Source organism: Mastigoproctus giganteus, chromosome 10 (genome assembly GCF_048544385.1).
Source record: "Mastigoproctus giganteus isolate SK-2022 chromosome 10, ASM4854438v1, whole genome shotgun sequence".
Taxonomy (NCBI): domain Eukaryota; kingdom Metazoa; phylum Arthropoda; class Arachnida; order Uropygi; family Thelyphonidae; genus Mastigoproctus; species Mastigoproctus giganteus.
In genome coordinates, this window is record NC_143584.1 from 42822429 (window position 1) to 42839510 (window position 17082).

The 17082-nt window shown below is 38.3% G+C and overlaps 1 protein-coding gene across 1 annotated transcript in view; it reads left to right on the plus strand.

Annotated features, from left to right (window-relative positions):
• The window catches only part of Zir (dedicator of cytokinesis), an 869757-nt gene that overhangs the window by 836605 nt on the left and 16070 nt on the right, over nucleotides 1-17082 (plus strand).

Below are 17082 nucleotides of genomic sequence, written 5' to 3' on the forward strand. Positions count from 1 at the left end.
TTTTTCTATCAAAGTTAATTCCATTACAGAACAACTTCTACCAACTGTAAACACTGCCCTCTATGTTGATAAAATCAGTTATTTGGTTTTTTTTTTTTTTTTTTAGGAGCATTAGCAACTAAGGCCATATTGCTCCGGGATATGCGGTGGTCATTCCTTGACCTTTCCGCATACTCCGTATTTGGTGGTGACGGGCTCGAACCCCGGTCTAATCAAGAAGCATGTGCTACGCACTGCTGCTCCTTCCCACCTGGCTACGGAGGCGCCTGATAAAATCAGTATTTCTCTCTCAGTCATGTAACAGGAAGGTCACCAACTGTAATAAGCTGTTGACCATCTCACCTTTAGGGCAGTGGCTAATGGTTTTAGATTCTCTTCTCAGAAGACCATTTACTTACACTTTTGTCACAAATTGATAATCTTCACTCTGAACAAGAATTAAAGCTTGGACAAAAACATCTTTCCAGTAGCATTCAAGAGAAAATTATTGGGCGTCTATTCCATAATTAAGTTAACATTCCTGCTACATATCCATCACTTGTGGACAAAGTGCACAAGGGGATTGAATCTGCTATGTGAAATCTCATATAATAATTGGGGGGAAACCACTGCACTTTACTTCACCTCTATCATACACATGTGTGATGTAAATTAGATTATAGGTTGCAAGTGTATACAAAGGCTAAAAACAGCATACTTTGATGGCTTGATCCAGTTCTTTCATGATGAGGCCATCTGCATTGCTGCTGAGCATTTAGAACATCTCCTGTCCAGATTCTATACATTTAAGAACTAAACCATGTCTTTCACTTGGACAAAAGCAATTGTCACTAAAATATCCTTCTAGACTAAAATCCCTACATGGGTTTCATTTTTTAGCCATGATGGCAAAACCTCTATATTACACATCAGACTGTCAATCATACCTTTGGTATTCATGTCCGAGAGCTGCCATAATATCATGGCTTAAAATCACAATCGTCTGTGGGATCTGCTGCCGTCTTATCAGATAGCATGGTATCTAAGAAGACTCCCACAAGTGCAGCATATACACGGCATATTTTATGCCTGGAAAGCAAGGTGCTGGGGAATTTCAAGAACTGCTGGGAGTAATCATGGAACAAGTAAATAAATGGTCTGTGTTAGGATAATTAAGAGTAAGAACAGGTGCATGTATACTTGCATGTACACCACTGTTAGGAGTATAGTACACAAATTTGATGAATTTGAAGTGCGGGTAAAGATATCGAAGGTGGATATTGTTGGGATACAGAGAGGTGGTGTCGCAAAGATATAACAAATGCAGAATTGGGGAGTGTAATGTATACAGAAAGGATAGACATGATAGGAAGGGAGGAGGGAGTTATGCTGTAAATTAAGAAATGCATAATATCTAAGGCAGTGCATGCAGTTGACATGAGTAGACAGTACAATGTTGATTCAATTTGGTGTGACATAAGCACTGGGAAAGAAAAACTAAATTAGGAGTGCGTTATAAGCCTAACGACTCTGAAACAGAGTGGGCCAGTAAATCAGAATGTCTTATAATGGGGAATTTTATCTTCTCAGATATTGACTGGAACTTGTAGGTTGGTCAGTCGCACACTAGCAAGACTTTTGTGGATTTATTAGAGGATTGTTTGCTACGGCAGCATGTTCGAGAGATAACGAGAGGGAGTAATAATACTCTTGATCTGATTTACAGCAGTGATTATTCATGCATTAAGAATCTTCCTGAAAAGGAACCACTAGGTGGCAGTGATCACAGTTTACCGATGCGTGATTTACTTAAAGATATAACTACCATTAGGGATAAGGAGGTAATCATCCCTTTGTACTGCATACTGGTCTGGAGACCTCATTTTAGGAAGGATGTAAAGCTGCTGGAATGAGTACAGAGAAGGACAAGAAGATTGGTGAGGAGAACAAAGGGTTGCTCTTACCAAGAAAGGCTTAACTCCTGCAAATTGCAGTGTTTGGAAACTAGTCACCTGCGAGGTGATCTGATTGAGGTTTATAAGGCCTTGAATGATTTGAGCAAGCTCTGTGCTGATGGGATTTGCTGAGATTACACATCTGAGGATAAATTCAAGTTATGAAAAGACAATTTTAGAATAGATGTGCAAAAATTTGCCTATATGTCTACTGAATGCTGGAACAAATGTTTAGAGCAAATGGATAGGTGATTGGGAAGTGGGTTTTTTTTTTTTATTTATTTATTTGGTTGATGCTGTATGAGTTTGCCTCTACTAATATACCTCTACTAATGCTAATGCTATAGAACTAGCCTTCGACCACATTTAAACTAATATTTATCAAAGGTGTATGGTATACACATATTCTTTGAGTACATTAAAGGCATTATCAATGATGCTGCTTTTGATGACAGCTTTCTTTATGAATCTACATTCATAAAGAAAGGTTATGAAAGGATCAAGGTTAATATTTTGGCAGATGTTGCAACCAGATCAGTGCAATCCTAGCAAAGTCACTACCTACTAGTCCCTTTTAGCATTAGCATTAGTAGAGGTATATGATGCAAGAAAGCAAGCTTATACAGCATCAGCCAAAAAAAAAAAAAAAACCCCTTCCACTTCACCCCTCCGTTCGTTTGAAATACCTGTCCAGCTGAGTCTTAAATTTATTTAGGCTATCAACTTCCACAACAAGGGATGGAAGTCTGTTCCACCAACCAACTACCCACTGGCTAAAGGCAAATTTCTGCACATCTATCCTACATCTGTCTTTCCTCAATTTGAATTTATGCCCTCTCAGGTGATTATTCTGAGCAAGAGGCAGTATCCCATCAGCATTGAGCATGCTCAAACCATTCAAGGCTTTGTACACCTCTATCAGATCACCTCGCCGGTGCCTTATATTTAGTATTGGTAAGGTTATCCACATGTTGGACCAGATTTTGGAGCTCCGGCAAACTCTTAATTTTTAATTATATTTAGCCGTTATATTGACTTAATTGTTACATAAAATTATTTACTATAAGTAGCTTATAGTTCTAGTCAAGATCCTTGGATTATTTTGAATTTAGATAGTGATTTTGAAAGTTAATACTTAGTGTTCATAGATTTACTGTTAATAACTTGCCGCCATTGTTGTACGATACAATGTATATCCCGAAATAGATAGCATAAGGTTTAACATAAAAACTAGACAGCAAAACACGCGTAGCACTGTATAATAAAACTGTTAGCTTAGTATAGTATTATCAATTAATCAGTAAAATTTATTAATCTTATTAAATTTCATTGTTAATTAAATTTTATTTAAAAGTAATCATGACCCAGGCTAGAGCAGAAAAGCAATACTTACAGATTCGCCAGAGTGCTGTGGCTCAGAGGAAAACCGAAGGGGGCGATTCTCCAACCCATCACAGTCTAAAAAAATGCTTGAAATGTGAAATGTTTTTGGACCTGTCTAGAACAGGACATGATCTAGCCAAGAAGGATGTTCTTATGTGTGCTAGGTGCAGAGACTGTAAGGAAATTAGGCAGCAACTCAGCATTCTGATGAGCATCTATGAGAGTTTGGGGTATATGGTAAATGCCTTCAAGGAAATTAATAAGAGAGGCGGCCCATCAAGCTCTCAGCTACCCAACTCAATGTCAGAGCTCACTCCTGTGCATCAGACAACACAGCGGCAATCTCCAAGGCAGAATGCGCTGGTCCCAAAGGAACTAGTCATTGTTGGTACCTTTACTGTCAGAGAGATGGGGAATATATTATGCCAAAAGGTTAGGTGGAACAGGACCAGGATGTCTGCCAGGGGCAAATGTTGATGACGTAGAGCAGATAACATCTTTTAAGGGAACAAAAGATATTGTGGCACACATTGCCTCTAATGACCTTAAGAATAAGAGATCTGCAGATTTAACTAACATGTACAGGGTCAATGTTGAAAAAAAGTCGCAAGCTAAGGTTCAATTTCAAAGTGTCTGCAATTCTGCCAAGACCTGATAGCAGGGAGTATATAATGAGAGTCTTGTCAACTAATTCAGCCCTGGAGAGATTGTGCAAGGTTTTTGGAGTAGATTTTTTTTTTTTTTTAGTGTGGTCTGTGTTTGCTAACAGGAGAGACTGCTTCTACAGGGATGGGATACATTTAAATAGAAAGGGTGCAAGAATATTTGCTGATGCTATCGAGACAGTGTTAGGTGGGTTGGAGGGATTCACAGAATAAAAGATTGACAGTAGCCGCAGGCAGAGATTCGAAAGTGATTCTTGCACTGTTTCTGTTGTAATAACAGCAGCCCAGAGAGCAAGTTTGTTGGGGATTTCAAGATCTACTGGCAGTCATCACAGAACAAGTAAATACATGGGCTGTGTTAGGGTAACTAAATTAAGAACATGTGCATATAAAAGTATAGTAAATAAATGTGATGAATTTAAAGTGCTGATCAAAGGCAGATATTGTTGGGATATCAGAGACATGGTGTCACACAGACATAGGCAATGCAGAATTGGAATTTGGGGAATACAATGTATACAGAAAGTATACACAGGGCAGAAATGGAGGAGGGGGTTATGATGTTAGTTAAGAAACACACAAAATCGAAGGAAGTGCATCCAGTTGACATGGGTGGACAATGCAATGTTGAATCTGTTTGGTGTGATATAAACACTGGGAAAGGGAAAATGAGAGTAGGATTGTGTTATAGACCTAGTGACTCTGATAAGTTCAACGAACAATTGTTCGGAGAAAAAGAGTGGGCCAGAAAATCAGAATGTTTTGTAATGGGAGATTTTAACTTTCCAGATATTGACTGGAACTTGTTGGTTGGTCATTTGCACACTAGCAAGACTTATAGGGGACTTATTGGAGGATTGTTTTCTACAACCCCAACATGTTCGGGGGATAACCGGGGGGGGGGGGTAATACTCTTGATCTGATTATCAGCATATGATTATCAGCAGTGATTATCAGCATTAGAAATTTGCGGATAAAGGAACCACTAGGTGATCACAGTCTGCTGATGTGGGATTTTACTTAAAGATGTAACTACCATCAGGGGTAAAGGGAATGGTTTTTGTTTTTGTTAAGGTGACTACAGTGGTCTCAGGCAGTTTTTCAATTCTGTAAGGTGGGATCAACTGATAATGTTAAAAATATCAAATTTTACATGGGAGGCCTGAAGGGAATTAATCTTGGAAGCTACTAGGCATTTCATACAAAAGAAAGAACCTAAGAAATACTGTTCAAGGTTCAGGCCTAAATGGGAGTCAGATGAACTGATGAGGCTCAAGGCAAAGAAGAAAAATGCATGGCATAAAAATTAGCAGGTGACACAGAAGCCTATGGCAGATATAAATTAGTCTGTAATCAAGTCACAAAGAAGGTTAGGCAAGCAAAGGATGCAAAGAAAAACAACAAAGACTTCTTTATATATGTAAACTCTAGAAAGAAGGGGATGAATCAGATTGGTCCACTTGATGTTGGTGGTTCGACTGTTGCTGATCCTGCTCAGATAGCTGACAAACTGAATGAGTATTTTGCATCTGCATTCACACATGAGGAATTCTGTAAGGAAGGAGAAGACAGAAGCTTACTAAACTCTAACAGGGAGCTAAATGATTTTGTAATAAAGGAGAGCAAAGTGGAGGAGAAATTGTTGAAGTTAAACATAAAAAAGGCACCTGTGGCAGATGGAATCTATCCAGTTATCAGTTATATTGAAGGAGGCAGCAAAGGAAGTAAGCAAACCCTTAGCCATAATTATGAGAGCATCCTTAGGGTCATGGGAGGTGCCCATGAACTGGAGATGTGCAGAGTATCCCCAATTCACAAAGGGTGATGCAAATAATTGTAGGCTTGTTAGTTTAACTTGTGTTCTGGGGAAAATAATAGAGTCACCCATCTTCCACTTGCAGGATCACCTAGACAAGACTGCTGTAATAATTCACACACAGCATGGGTTTGTTAAGGGGAAATCTTGTCTGACCAATTTGATTGGCCCCGGGTGCCAAGCGTTATAGTGATCAAGCGATTCCCTGAGTGATTTCTAGAGCGTTTTTGTCAAAGCTACAATTATATTCATTTGTAAAAGTTTTCTTACGTTCCCATTAATTATTTGTTAACTTAGTATTACGAATTGTAACTGAGTTACAGGAAGGAAATTCACCTTTCTTTTTTTCTCTTTAAACTAACGCATTAACCCTTAAACCGCTTGGTCACTCTAGCGGCACTGCTCCTGCCTCCCCGTGGTGGGGCCGGTAACCTGGGAGAAGAAATCCACTCTCCCAGGGCTGAAAGGAGCAAAGATGGAAAACAGTTTTTTTCCACCTTTAGAGCCATCGAGCTCAAGACTAGAAAAAGACACCGAAAATGACTATTCTCAACCAAAGAGGTTGAAAACAACCCCACAAGAGGAAATACCAGCTTTCCTCATACTACACTCTCTATCAGAGCTGCCTCTGAGTAAACTGTCCCCATTCCTTATCCAAAAATGCATCGAGTCTGCTGCAGGCTCACCAAAAACAGTAAAGTGGCTCCAGTCTGGAGACCTTCTTGCAGAGACTATGAAACCACAGCATTCCGAAAAATTACTAAAGATGACTACTTTTGGCGGACAACCAATAAAAGTTACTCCCCATGCCACCTTAAACTCCTCGAAGGGAGTAATCGCAGAATGGGACTTGTTAACTGTATCAGAGGAGGAGATAGTTCAAGAGCTAGGTAAACAAAAAGTCATACAAGCAAGGAGAATTATGACTCGGAAAGATGGTGTGCTTGTTCCCACTAGGAGCATAATTCTCACTTTCAGCTCTCCCATCCTACCATCATCTGTCAAAGCAGGCTATCTCCATTGCCGTGTCCGGCCTTACATCCCAAACCCAATCAGGTGCTACAAGTGCCAAAAATACGGACACTCCCAATCTGCATGTCGAGGTGAGTCAGTATGTCCAATTTGTGGATCGAAGGAGCACAATCAAACTGAATGCACTGCTACGACTTCTGTTTGCCCAAACTGTAAGGGTGATCACCCAGCTTTTTCCAAAAGTTGCGAACTTTGGAAGCAAGGAAAAACAATCCAGAAATATAAAGTTGAAAATAAAGTGACATATTCAGAGGCCAGAAGGCAAGTACTAAAAACAGATCGAACACGTACATATGCAATGGCTGCTAAACAATTTCAGTCAATAGGTACACAAACAGATGTTGCCATTCCCCCAAATATGTCCATCGCTAATTGAGCACGCTCCATTCTCTCTGCTCCCAAACAGTGTCCTTCGCAACAAAAAACTGAACAAGCCTGTAATACCCCAATTACCATTCCAGCTAATGTAAACCCAACAGCAAAACAAAAAGTGACAGAAACCATGGTACTGAAACCACCAAATTCAACCAGAATGGATATTGACCAGCACAATGACTCCGAAGAGGCCATATTAGAACTTCATGCGACTGATGAGATGGACGTAACACGCCCCTACTTTCCAAAGAAAGACAAAGGAAAATCGGATCGATGTAAACAAGTCACAACTAAAAAGCAGTCAGAAACAAAAACAACCAACAAAACCGCTTAATGGAAAGAATTCTTCAATAGAATTGTAGAGGGTTTTGCAGTACAGTAATACCCCGAAGTTACGCGATAGGTGGGTCCGACGAAAATCGCGTAAGTCGAATTCGCGTAAGTAGGGGTACAACTTTGCATATAAATACATATAAATTTTGCTTAATTGGGACCAAGGACTAACAAAAACACTAGTTTAGAAGAAAAATATTAATAAAATTGCAGTTCTTTATACATATTAATACAAAATATGTATTAAAAAAACAAATGACTTACGTAAAAAAGTTATTTCGATGTCGATGGCTTCATAAAATCTAACAAATTCGTCTGACGACACAGCGCCTTCTTTTTTTCACGCAGAATTTCTTCGTAGCAAGCTAATCATTTTTTTATTCCTTGCTTTGTAGCTATAACGCGTTCTTCGTTGGAGTCTATGTTTTCTAAAATTTTTAAGCCCTTTTCAATTGAGCTAAGTTTGCAATTCAATAACTTTTCAATTCAAGTTTGCAATTGTCATATGCTTTTCGCCGTTGCCTCATTTACGCCTGTAGCACGTGCAATATCACATGGTCTTTCATTTCGCTCAAAGCGTTTCACAATTTCATATTTTTTTCTCTATCGACAGAGGCGGACTGGCCATAAGCCTTACCGGGGAAACCCCGGTGCGCCGGTGTGATTTTGGCCATAAACCATAGTATGAGGCCACTATAAATTTTCCCGGGTAAGAATTTTTGACCCAGTCCGCCTCTGTTTATCGATAATTGCTTTTCTTTTTCTCTCTTAATCTGCAGTGTCTTCACCAGGACGCTTCCTTTTCACACCTTTTAATTAAGTATTTTACTCATTTTTAGGGAATAAAGCACAATTACAAAACGAGGAGGCACGCTTGATACGCATAAACAAAGCTGCGCGCATGTAGCAACTGAATAAACAACACCATAAAAGCAGAGATACACTATTAACACCTCACATTTCTAGGGGTTACTACCATAAAACAATAAAAATCCAGTTGCATTTCTGCTAGTGAAATCTGTTATAAACTGGTAGTAAACTCGATCTAATTGCATTTGCGATTATACCCATAGCTGGAATTGTGTTGGTTTTTACGTTATTATGGTGAAATGTGTTTCCCCTTCACTGATATAAAAAACATAAAAGCAGCAAAGTTGAATTTTGTTCATCTTTCGCTCTCATCCTCCGCCGTCGCACCGTATATCGATAACATATGAAAAACGACCTTGAAGATAGTGGGCGGCAGCGTTGCCAAACGAAAAAATCAAGAACCGCGTAACTCCGAGTTCGCGTAAGTCGGGGTAGCGTAAGTCGGGGTATTACTGTATAAAAGATGATATATGTGATCTCATCCACCGTTATGATCCAGCAGCCATATCCCTTCAGGAAACTTATTTAAATTCACAAGTGTGTCCTACTATAAAAGATTACTCTATCTTTAGAGGAGATAGAAGTATCGACTCTCCAGCCCGTGGAGAAGTGGCGGTTCTTATAAGAAACAACGTACCATCGAAACATATTGCTCTTCAGTCTCCTTTTGAAGTAGTGGCAGTGCGCATTGAAATTGGCATCACTCTTACAATAGCATCTATATATATTCCTCCTAATTTCTCATTTTCTTCAGATGACCTAGAAAATCTAATAGAACAGCTACCGTCTCCTTTCTGCTTACTTGGAGATTTTAATGCTCATCATCCGATGTGGGGATCTCTAACAATTGACAAGAGAGGCAAGTCAATAGAATCCCTTCTGGACTCTTATCAACTTACCCTTCTGAACACTGGTGAACCTACCTATATTCATTTTTCGACAGGATCCATGAGTGCAATAGACCTATCAATCTGTTCTCCTTCCATATATAGTATTATGGAGTGGTCGGTTCTTGAAAATCCGCTAAACAGTGACCACCTTCCGATTCTCTGCAAGCTGCAAACACGGGGAAACTCTCCTTCACTACGTCGCTCCTCTTGGAAATTTCGTAGAGCACACTGGTATGAATATGCCTCTCATGTGCAGTTAGACAACAAAATAATCCAATCTCAACCCATAGACAATGTCACAGAACATGTAACTAATCAAATACTACGAGCTGCTACCTCTGCAATACCAAAATCTTTCTCAGGGAAACGGAAACATAGTAATTACTGGTGGAATCAAGATTGCACACACGCCAAACAGTACAAAAATAAAGCTTGGAATTTATTTCGTATATTTCCCACAACTACCAATCTAATTAACTTCAAAAAACTGAAAGCTAAGTTCCGCCAAATAAGATGAAAAGCAAAGAAAGATGCCTGGATCAGCTTTTCCTCGAGCATAAACAAGGATACAGACAGCAGAATTATCTGGAGGAAAATACAAATGCTTAATGGCAAATACATTCAGTCCCCAGCTACAATACTAAACTGGGAAGGGAAAGAGTTGTCACCCGCGGGAGAAATAGCAAATGCCTTAGCGGAATCATTCGCCAGTATATCAGCAATAGCCTCCTACAAACCAGCCTTTCAGCAAATTAAAAAATCTGCAGAGCAGCATAAGATTAATTTCTCTACCAGAGTTTCACATCCATATAACCAGCCATTCACATTAACAGAGCTTTTTGGAGCGCTCAATAAAACATCAAATAGCGCTGCTGGCCCAGATGGGATCTACTATATAATGCTAAAACAACTGAACGACAGAGCAAAAAGATCACTGTTAAACTATTACAACCGAATATTCTTAGAAAATGCTTACCCTATCTCCTGGTGTCACTCAATAGTTCTAGCCTTCCCAAAGCCCGGAAAGGATCGTACCTTTCCACATAATTATAGGCCAATTTCACTGACCAATTGTTTAGGCAAAGTCCTGGAAAAAATGGTTCACCGGCGTTTAATCTGGTTCCTGGAAACAAACAACTTGCTAAATAGTAATCAGTACGGGTTCCTAAAAAACCGTTCCACCTTAGACGTAATGATAAAAGCAGAGTCAAATATACGGAATGCCTTCATAAGGGGACAGCATCTGGTCATGATTAATCTAGATATTCAGAAAGCCTTCGATACCACCTGGCGATATGGTGTTCTACAAGATCTTCATTCTTTCGGCTTGAGAGGTCATCTACCCCAATTTATACAAAGCTTCCTATGCCATAGAACTTTTCAGGTCAGATACATGAATAATTTATCTAAAACATTTGAACAAGAGGAAGGTGTACCACAGGGTTCCATTCTGAGTCCAACTTTATTTGCAATAAGAATCACCAACATGACAAGGGATGTACCAAATACAGTACAATCGTACATGTTCGCCGATGACCTCATTATCTCTACTCAATCCCAGACTATGAACACCATTGAAAGGCAACTTCAAATTGCTATAGCTAGAATAGAATCATGGGCATTGCGGAATGGTTATTCCCTAGCAGAAAAGAAGTCTGCTGCTATTCATTTCTGTAAAAAACGGAAACTACATCCGGATCCAGAAATATTTTTAAATAACAGCCTCATTCCTGTCACTACCAATTTCCGTCTGTTGGGTTTACATTTAGATAACAAACTTAACTTCGCTTCCCATATGGCATACCTCCGGAATACTTGTCTTAAAAAACTTAATATCCTAAGAGCTGTCTCTGCTATGTCCTGGGGTGCTGACAGAAGCTCTCTCCTACACCTCTATAGAGCTTTAATAAGATCGCACTTAGATTATGGAGCACCTATCTACGACTCCGCCAGGAAAAGTTCTCTATTACGTCTGAACACCATCCAGCATAGTGCCCTTAGAATAGCTGTTGGAGCCTTCAGAACATCTCCGGTTCACAGCCTGTATATTGAGGCAAACGAATCCCCTCTGCATCTCAGGAGAAAAATGTTATTGTTAAATTATGCAGCAAAGATTGGAAGTAATCCAGCTCACCCCAGCTGGCAGTATCTGTTTGATCCTCAACACACCGTGCTATATCACAATAAACCTAATGAAAACCGCCCCGCAGGGATTCGACTGCAAGAACTCATGATCAGTTGGAAAATTAACTTTAAGAATATATTCCAAGACCTTGCCACTCCTGAACCTCCCTGGACTGAATTCATACCTCTCTGTGACAATTTCTTTTCAAGATGGGGAAAATCCTCCCTGGCAAATACCAACATTCAACAGCTACATAAACTGCATTCTTTGGAAAACTCAGAGAAAGTTCATATCTATACTGACGGCTCCAAAACAGATACGGCTGTTGGTGCAGCAGCAGTTTCTGCCACTTTCTTAACAGCTGCCTCTCTTCCCACTGAATGCAGTATCTATACTGCAGAATTATTTGCAATAAAACTGGCTCTAGATAACATAAACAAATATCATATCAAACAATCTTTGATATATACAGACTCTTTAAGTGCAATCAATGCCTTTCAATCTACCTTTCCTCCCTCTCATCCCGTTCTTAAAGAGATCCGGTCTAAATTATCTTACCATCAAACAGCCAACTACAAGGTTACCTTCTGCTGGATTCCTGGTCATGTCGGCATCCAAGGTAATGATTGTGCAGATGGGGCTGCTAAACATCCCGACTCTGGATCTTACAGTCAACTGAAAGCTCCATACACAGACTATAAATCCATTATTAAAAAAACATGTTGGAAACAATGGTCTGATCTCTGGCAATCTCAAACCAATAATAAACTGTTCCAGATAAAAAAAGTGCCCCAACTGTGGACATCTAGTTTTAGAAGAAACAGGCGACAAGAAGTAATTCTGGCAAGGCTTCGCATCGGTCATTCACACCCAACTCATCTGCATTTGCTTTTGGGAGAGACTCCTCCTAAGTGTTTTTTCTGCCAGTCGCAACTAACAATAAAACATATTCTCATTGAATGTCCACACCTTTCATCTGTCCGAAATTCCAGCTTCAGCTCCCTCTCCAATTTGCAGGAACCCTTAACGTTATCACATATTCTTGGCAACGAAGCAAATTTCGAGGATCTGTTTAAGTATTTAAAACGCATCAATTTATATAATAGTCTCTAATCATAACGTGAAATCAGTGATACCCAAACCATGAACAGGCACAATATGGCCCAAGAGGCCCTTGTGCCAAAAAAACCTCAAATACAACAAAAAAATACAACCAATTTGATTGGATACTACAATGTGATCAAAAAGGAACTGGATGCAAAAAATAATTTTGATATCATATACTTGGATTTCAGGAAAGCTTTTGATACTGTTGCACGTGGAAGACTGCTGGAATGGTATGGCATTAAGGGTAAGTTGCTGCAATGGATAAAGGGATGGTTGAGTGGGAGACAGCAGAGAGTGGTAATAAATGGACACTGCTCTACGTGGACAAATGTTATTAGTTAAGTTCCCCAGGGTTCAGTGCTGGGCCCATTGTTGTATTGTGTATAATTTAATATTGATATCGATGAAGGTATATCAAGCTTAATGTCCAAGGTTAGAGATGATATCAAGGTTGGCAGGGTTGTTAATGATAGTAAAGACAATATGCTACTGCAACAGGATCTAGAAAAGTTGGGTGGATGGGCTGAGAAGTGGCAACTGAAGTTTAACATTGAAAAATGCAAAGTACAGCAGGCCCCCGTTATAACGCGGTTCGCATTACGCTAATTCGCTATAACGCTGTTCTTATATTATAACCCGTATCTGACTATAACGCTGTCACAGATCACTATAACGCTCTTTTACAGATTGCATTTTTGGCATATTTAACGAAATCATTTCATTTGATGGAGTCGATAGCTTGAAAATGAATAGCAAAATAATATTAAAACGTTTCACACGCCGACTTGAGAAATTTTCCCACGATCAGTGAAATTTTCTCGCATGCTAATTTAATGCAGTACAGTGACTGGTTACGTAGTTATATGCATTTATCCAAAGACTAATCATAACTCAGTACAGTATTAGACATCGTGCGTAACAGACAGTTTACTCGAACATTGTATCATAATTAATGCAACCAACGCAGTTACATTTTCGAAGAGTTAATAATGGCCGATAAGAATGAAAAAGCAACGTCTGAGTGCAGTACGAAGACTATAAATGTAAGAAAAATACTGAATTTAAAAATTAAATTAGACGTTTTGAAGCGAATCGATTCCGGTCAACGACAAGCGGATGTGTGCCATAATTTAGGACTTGCAAGTTTAACTGTAAGAACAATTATAAAAAAAAATAAAGAATTAATTTTAGCAACGGGAAAGATAGCTGTTCCACTGCAAGCAACTAGGGCTAGGCCGGCTATTAGGATTGAAATGGAAAGACTTTAACTAATTTTATTGAAGATAATATCCAATGCAGAATTCAGTTAAGTTAAATATTATAAAAAAGAGAGAGATTAGCCAATATGATGATCTGAAGAAAACTCACCTAAAAAAAAAAAAAGTGGAACCATTTAAAACTGGTAAGGGCTGGTTGAATAGTTTAAAATATAAGGAGAAGCCGCAAGTGCAGATCAAGGAACGGAAACTTTCAAAAAAGAACTTGTTAAAATTATTGAAGAGGGGTATTATGTGTTATACTTCTCAACAAGTTTATAACATAGGTGAAGCAGGGCTTTTGTGGAAACGAAGCTGCCTAAAAGAAGTTTCATATTGAAAGAAGAAAAAAACATGCCAGGTTTCAAAGCGGCAAAGGATCGGTTGACTTTATTGTTGGGTGGTAATGCTGCGGGGGATTTAAAATTAATACCCCTTTTAGTTTAGTTAGAAGAGGGCCAACCCAAAATCGACACATTTTTCTTGATTAAATTCATCAATTAAATTAAAATCAATTTAGATCAATTAAATTCATGATTTTAATTGGAATTTTAAGTTTAATTTTGTTACGTAAGTAGTTACCACATAATTATATACTTATATAATGCAGAATATTTTATATGTACAAATATTTGAATATTATATATCTTTTGACCGACATCTGTGCATCTTTTCACTACTGTTTATTATTGATTAGGAAATATCCTACGGCACCGACCGCAACCTACAAATACATATGTTACCTTATGGGAATGGGGCGCTCGCTTAGCGTGGATTCACTTAGCGCTCTGTTTTTCCGGAACGAATTATCAGCGTTAAGCGGGGGTCACCTGTACTCCATATGGGTAGCAGTAATCCAAGAGAAATGTACCAACTCTGTGGTACTACACTCTGGGAGGTGGAGAATGAAAAACACCTGGGGTGATTGTGTCATTGGATATGAAGTTCTCTGACAGTGCAGACAGGCTGCCATAGCAGGTCATGGAGTTTTGTCAATGATATATAGGAATTTTGCTAGCAGAAGACAAGGAGGTGATTATACCTTTGTATAAGGCAATGATTAGGCCACACCTCAAGTACTGCGTACAGGTCTGGAGGCCTCATTTTAGGAAGGATGTAGAGTTTATAGAACGAGTACAGAGAAGCCAACAAGATTGGTGAGAGGAACAAAGCCGTTCTCTTACCAGGAGAGGCTTAAATTCTGTAAGTTGCAACATCTGGAGCCTAGGCATCAGCGAGGTGATCTGATTGAGGTGTACAATGCCTTGAATGGTTTGATCAGGCTCAATGCTGATTGGATACTTCCACTTGCTCAGAATAAGAGCAAGTGGATACTTCCACTTGCTCTTATTCTGAGCAAGTGGATTGATTGAGGTGTACAATGCCTTGAATAGTTTGATCAGGCTCAATGCTGATGGGATATTTCCACTTGCTCAGAATAAGAACCTGAGGGGGCATAGATTCAAATTGAAAAACAGTTGTAGAATAAATTTGCAAAAGTTTGCCTTTAGCCAATGGGCAGTTGATTGCTGGAACAGACTTACATCTGTTGTTGTGGAAGTTGATAGCTTAAATAAATTTAAGGCTGAACTAGACAAACATTTGGAGTGACCAGATGGGTGAAATGGAAAGGTTTTTTTTTTTTTTTTTAATTTATTTTTATTTATTTATATATATATATATATATATATATATATATATATATAAATAAATATATATTTGGCTATCCGTCACCTTGCCAGTTTACTACTAAATTGGGATATATCAACTTAAATATTGTATTATAAGGGATGGATACTTCCTTTGTATGGTAGTTATACATCTTTAATGTTATTTTATTTTATATTTTATTCTATCTGGTTATCTTATACTAACTGACTATCATTTGGACACAGTTATGCTGGACAATGACTACAGAAACGGATAGCTCGTTAATTATGGTTGATACATTGAAAGGGTTAGCCCTCAAAAAAGTCCCTTTCAGTGTATCTAATTGCCTATAATTAACATTTAATTTATTCTTTTAATATTATTGATATGTAAGGTTATATATATATATATATATATTTTTTTTTTTTTTTTTGACTGATGAGCCCTGTACACTCAATCAGATACTTTCTGACAATGACTGGCTGTTTTTAACTATTTGAAAATTGATAAGCTTTAGTTTTATTTAAAATATGCTCTGTTATTTCATATATATGGAATAACTGAGTAATAATTAAAAAAAAAAATATATATATATATATACTTTTAATTATTACTTATACAGGGTGTCCATAAACTCCTGTTCCTGTTTTAAAATTTAATTATGTCACAACAAAAAAACATAGAGCAATGTGGTCTTATGAAAATTATTATAAAACTCCAAAACTTTATGGTCTTCAATGTGCCATTGAATACATCTCAACATCCGCATCGTTAGTGGTCCTTAGAACACCCTTAGGAGGCAAAATTCCACTTCATGCCATTTACAGGCCAGCATATCAATACTCACAATTTCGATTGCTTCAGTTATCTTCCCATGAAGAGTTTCAGTGTTAGTAATGAGTGTTCTGCACATAAATTCCTTGAGGAATTTGTGCAGAACATCCTTCATTCCATTCCATTCCATCCAACATTCCATCACACTCTTTAACTTTTTCCGGAAGAAGTTAAAAGGTGTGATGTCAGGGGAGCTTGGATGCGAGGTGATTATTCCATTTACCAGAAAATGTTTCATCCAGAAAATGATGAACATTTTTTATAGGCCTTGAATCAGTTGGAAAATGAGAACAGGATATTTACTTGATCCAAACAGTGTAAAAGGGAGAAGGAGAGATATGGTAACACTCATATGTTGTACTTGAATGTGTAACAACTGTTCCCTAAATGTGAAGCTAAAATAATTTTATATTAATTTTACTTTACTTTGAATTTAAGGTCAACTTTCTCTGAATATTATTGAAACCTCCACATTATTGTCTGCTCCATATACGGACAGGCACCAGTTATAAATAAATGGACTATAACACTTTCATCATAGTATACAAAAACTGAATCCAGTGAAGGTAAAGAAAGCCAACATGAGAACTTCATAAACGAAAACTTGCTGGGCAAAATCATTTCCCAGTATAGCAGTTTTTTCCTACATTTTCGGTAAACAAATGGTGCGTGTTATTGGTAGTTGCAGTAGAAGTCAATAATGATGTATTGATTAGTTTTATCTCATTATTAAAAGCAGATTATTGGAGTTAATGAGCGTAATGCCTTCGTGGCTGAATTTTACTTACGGGTACACCTTCCAGACTGCCTCA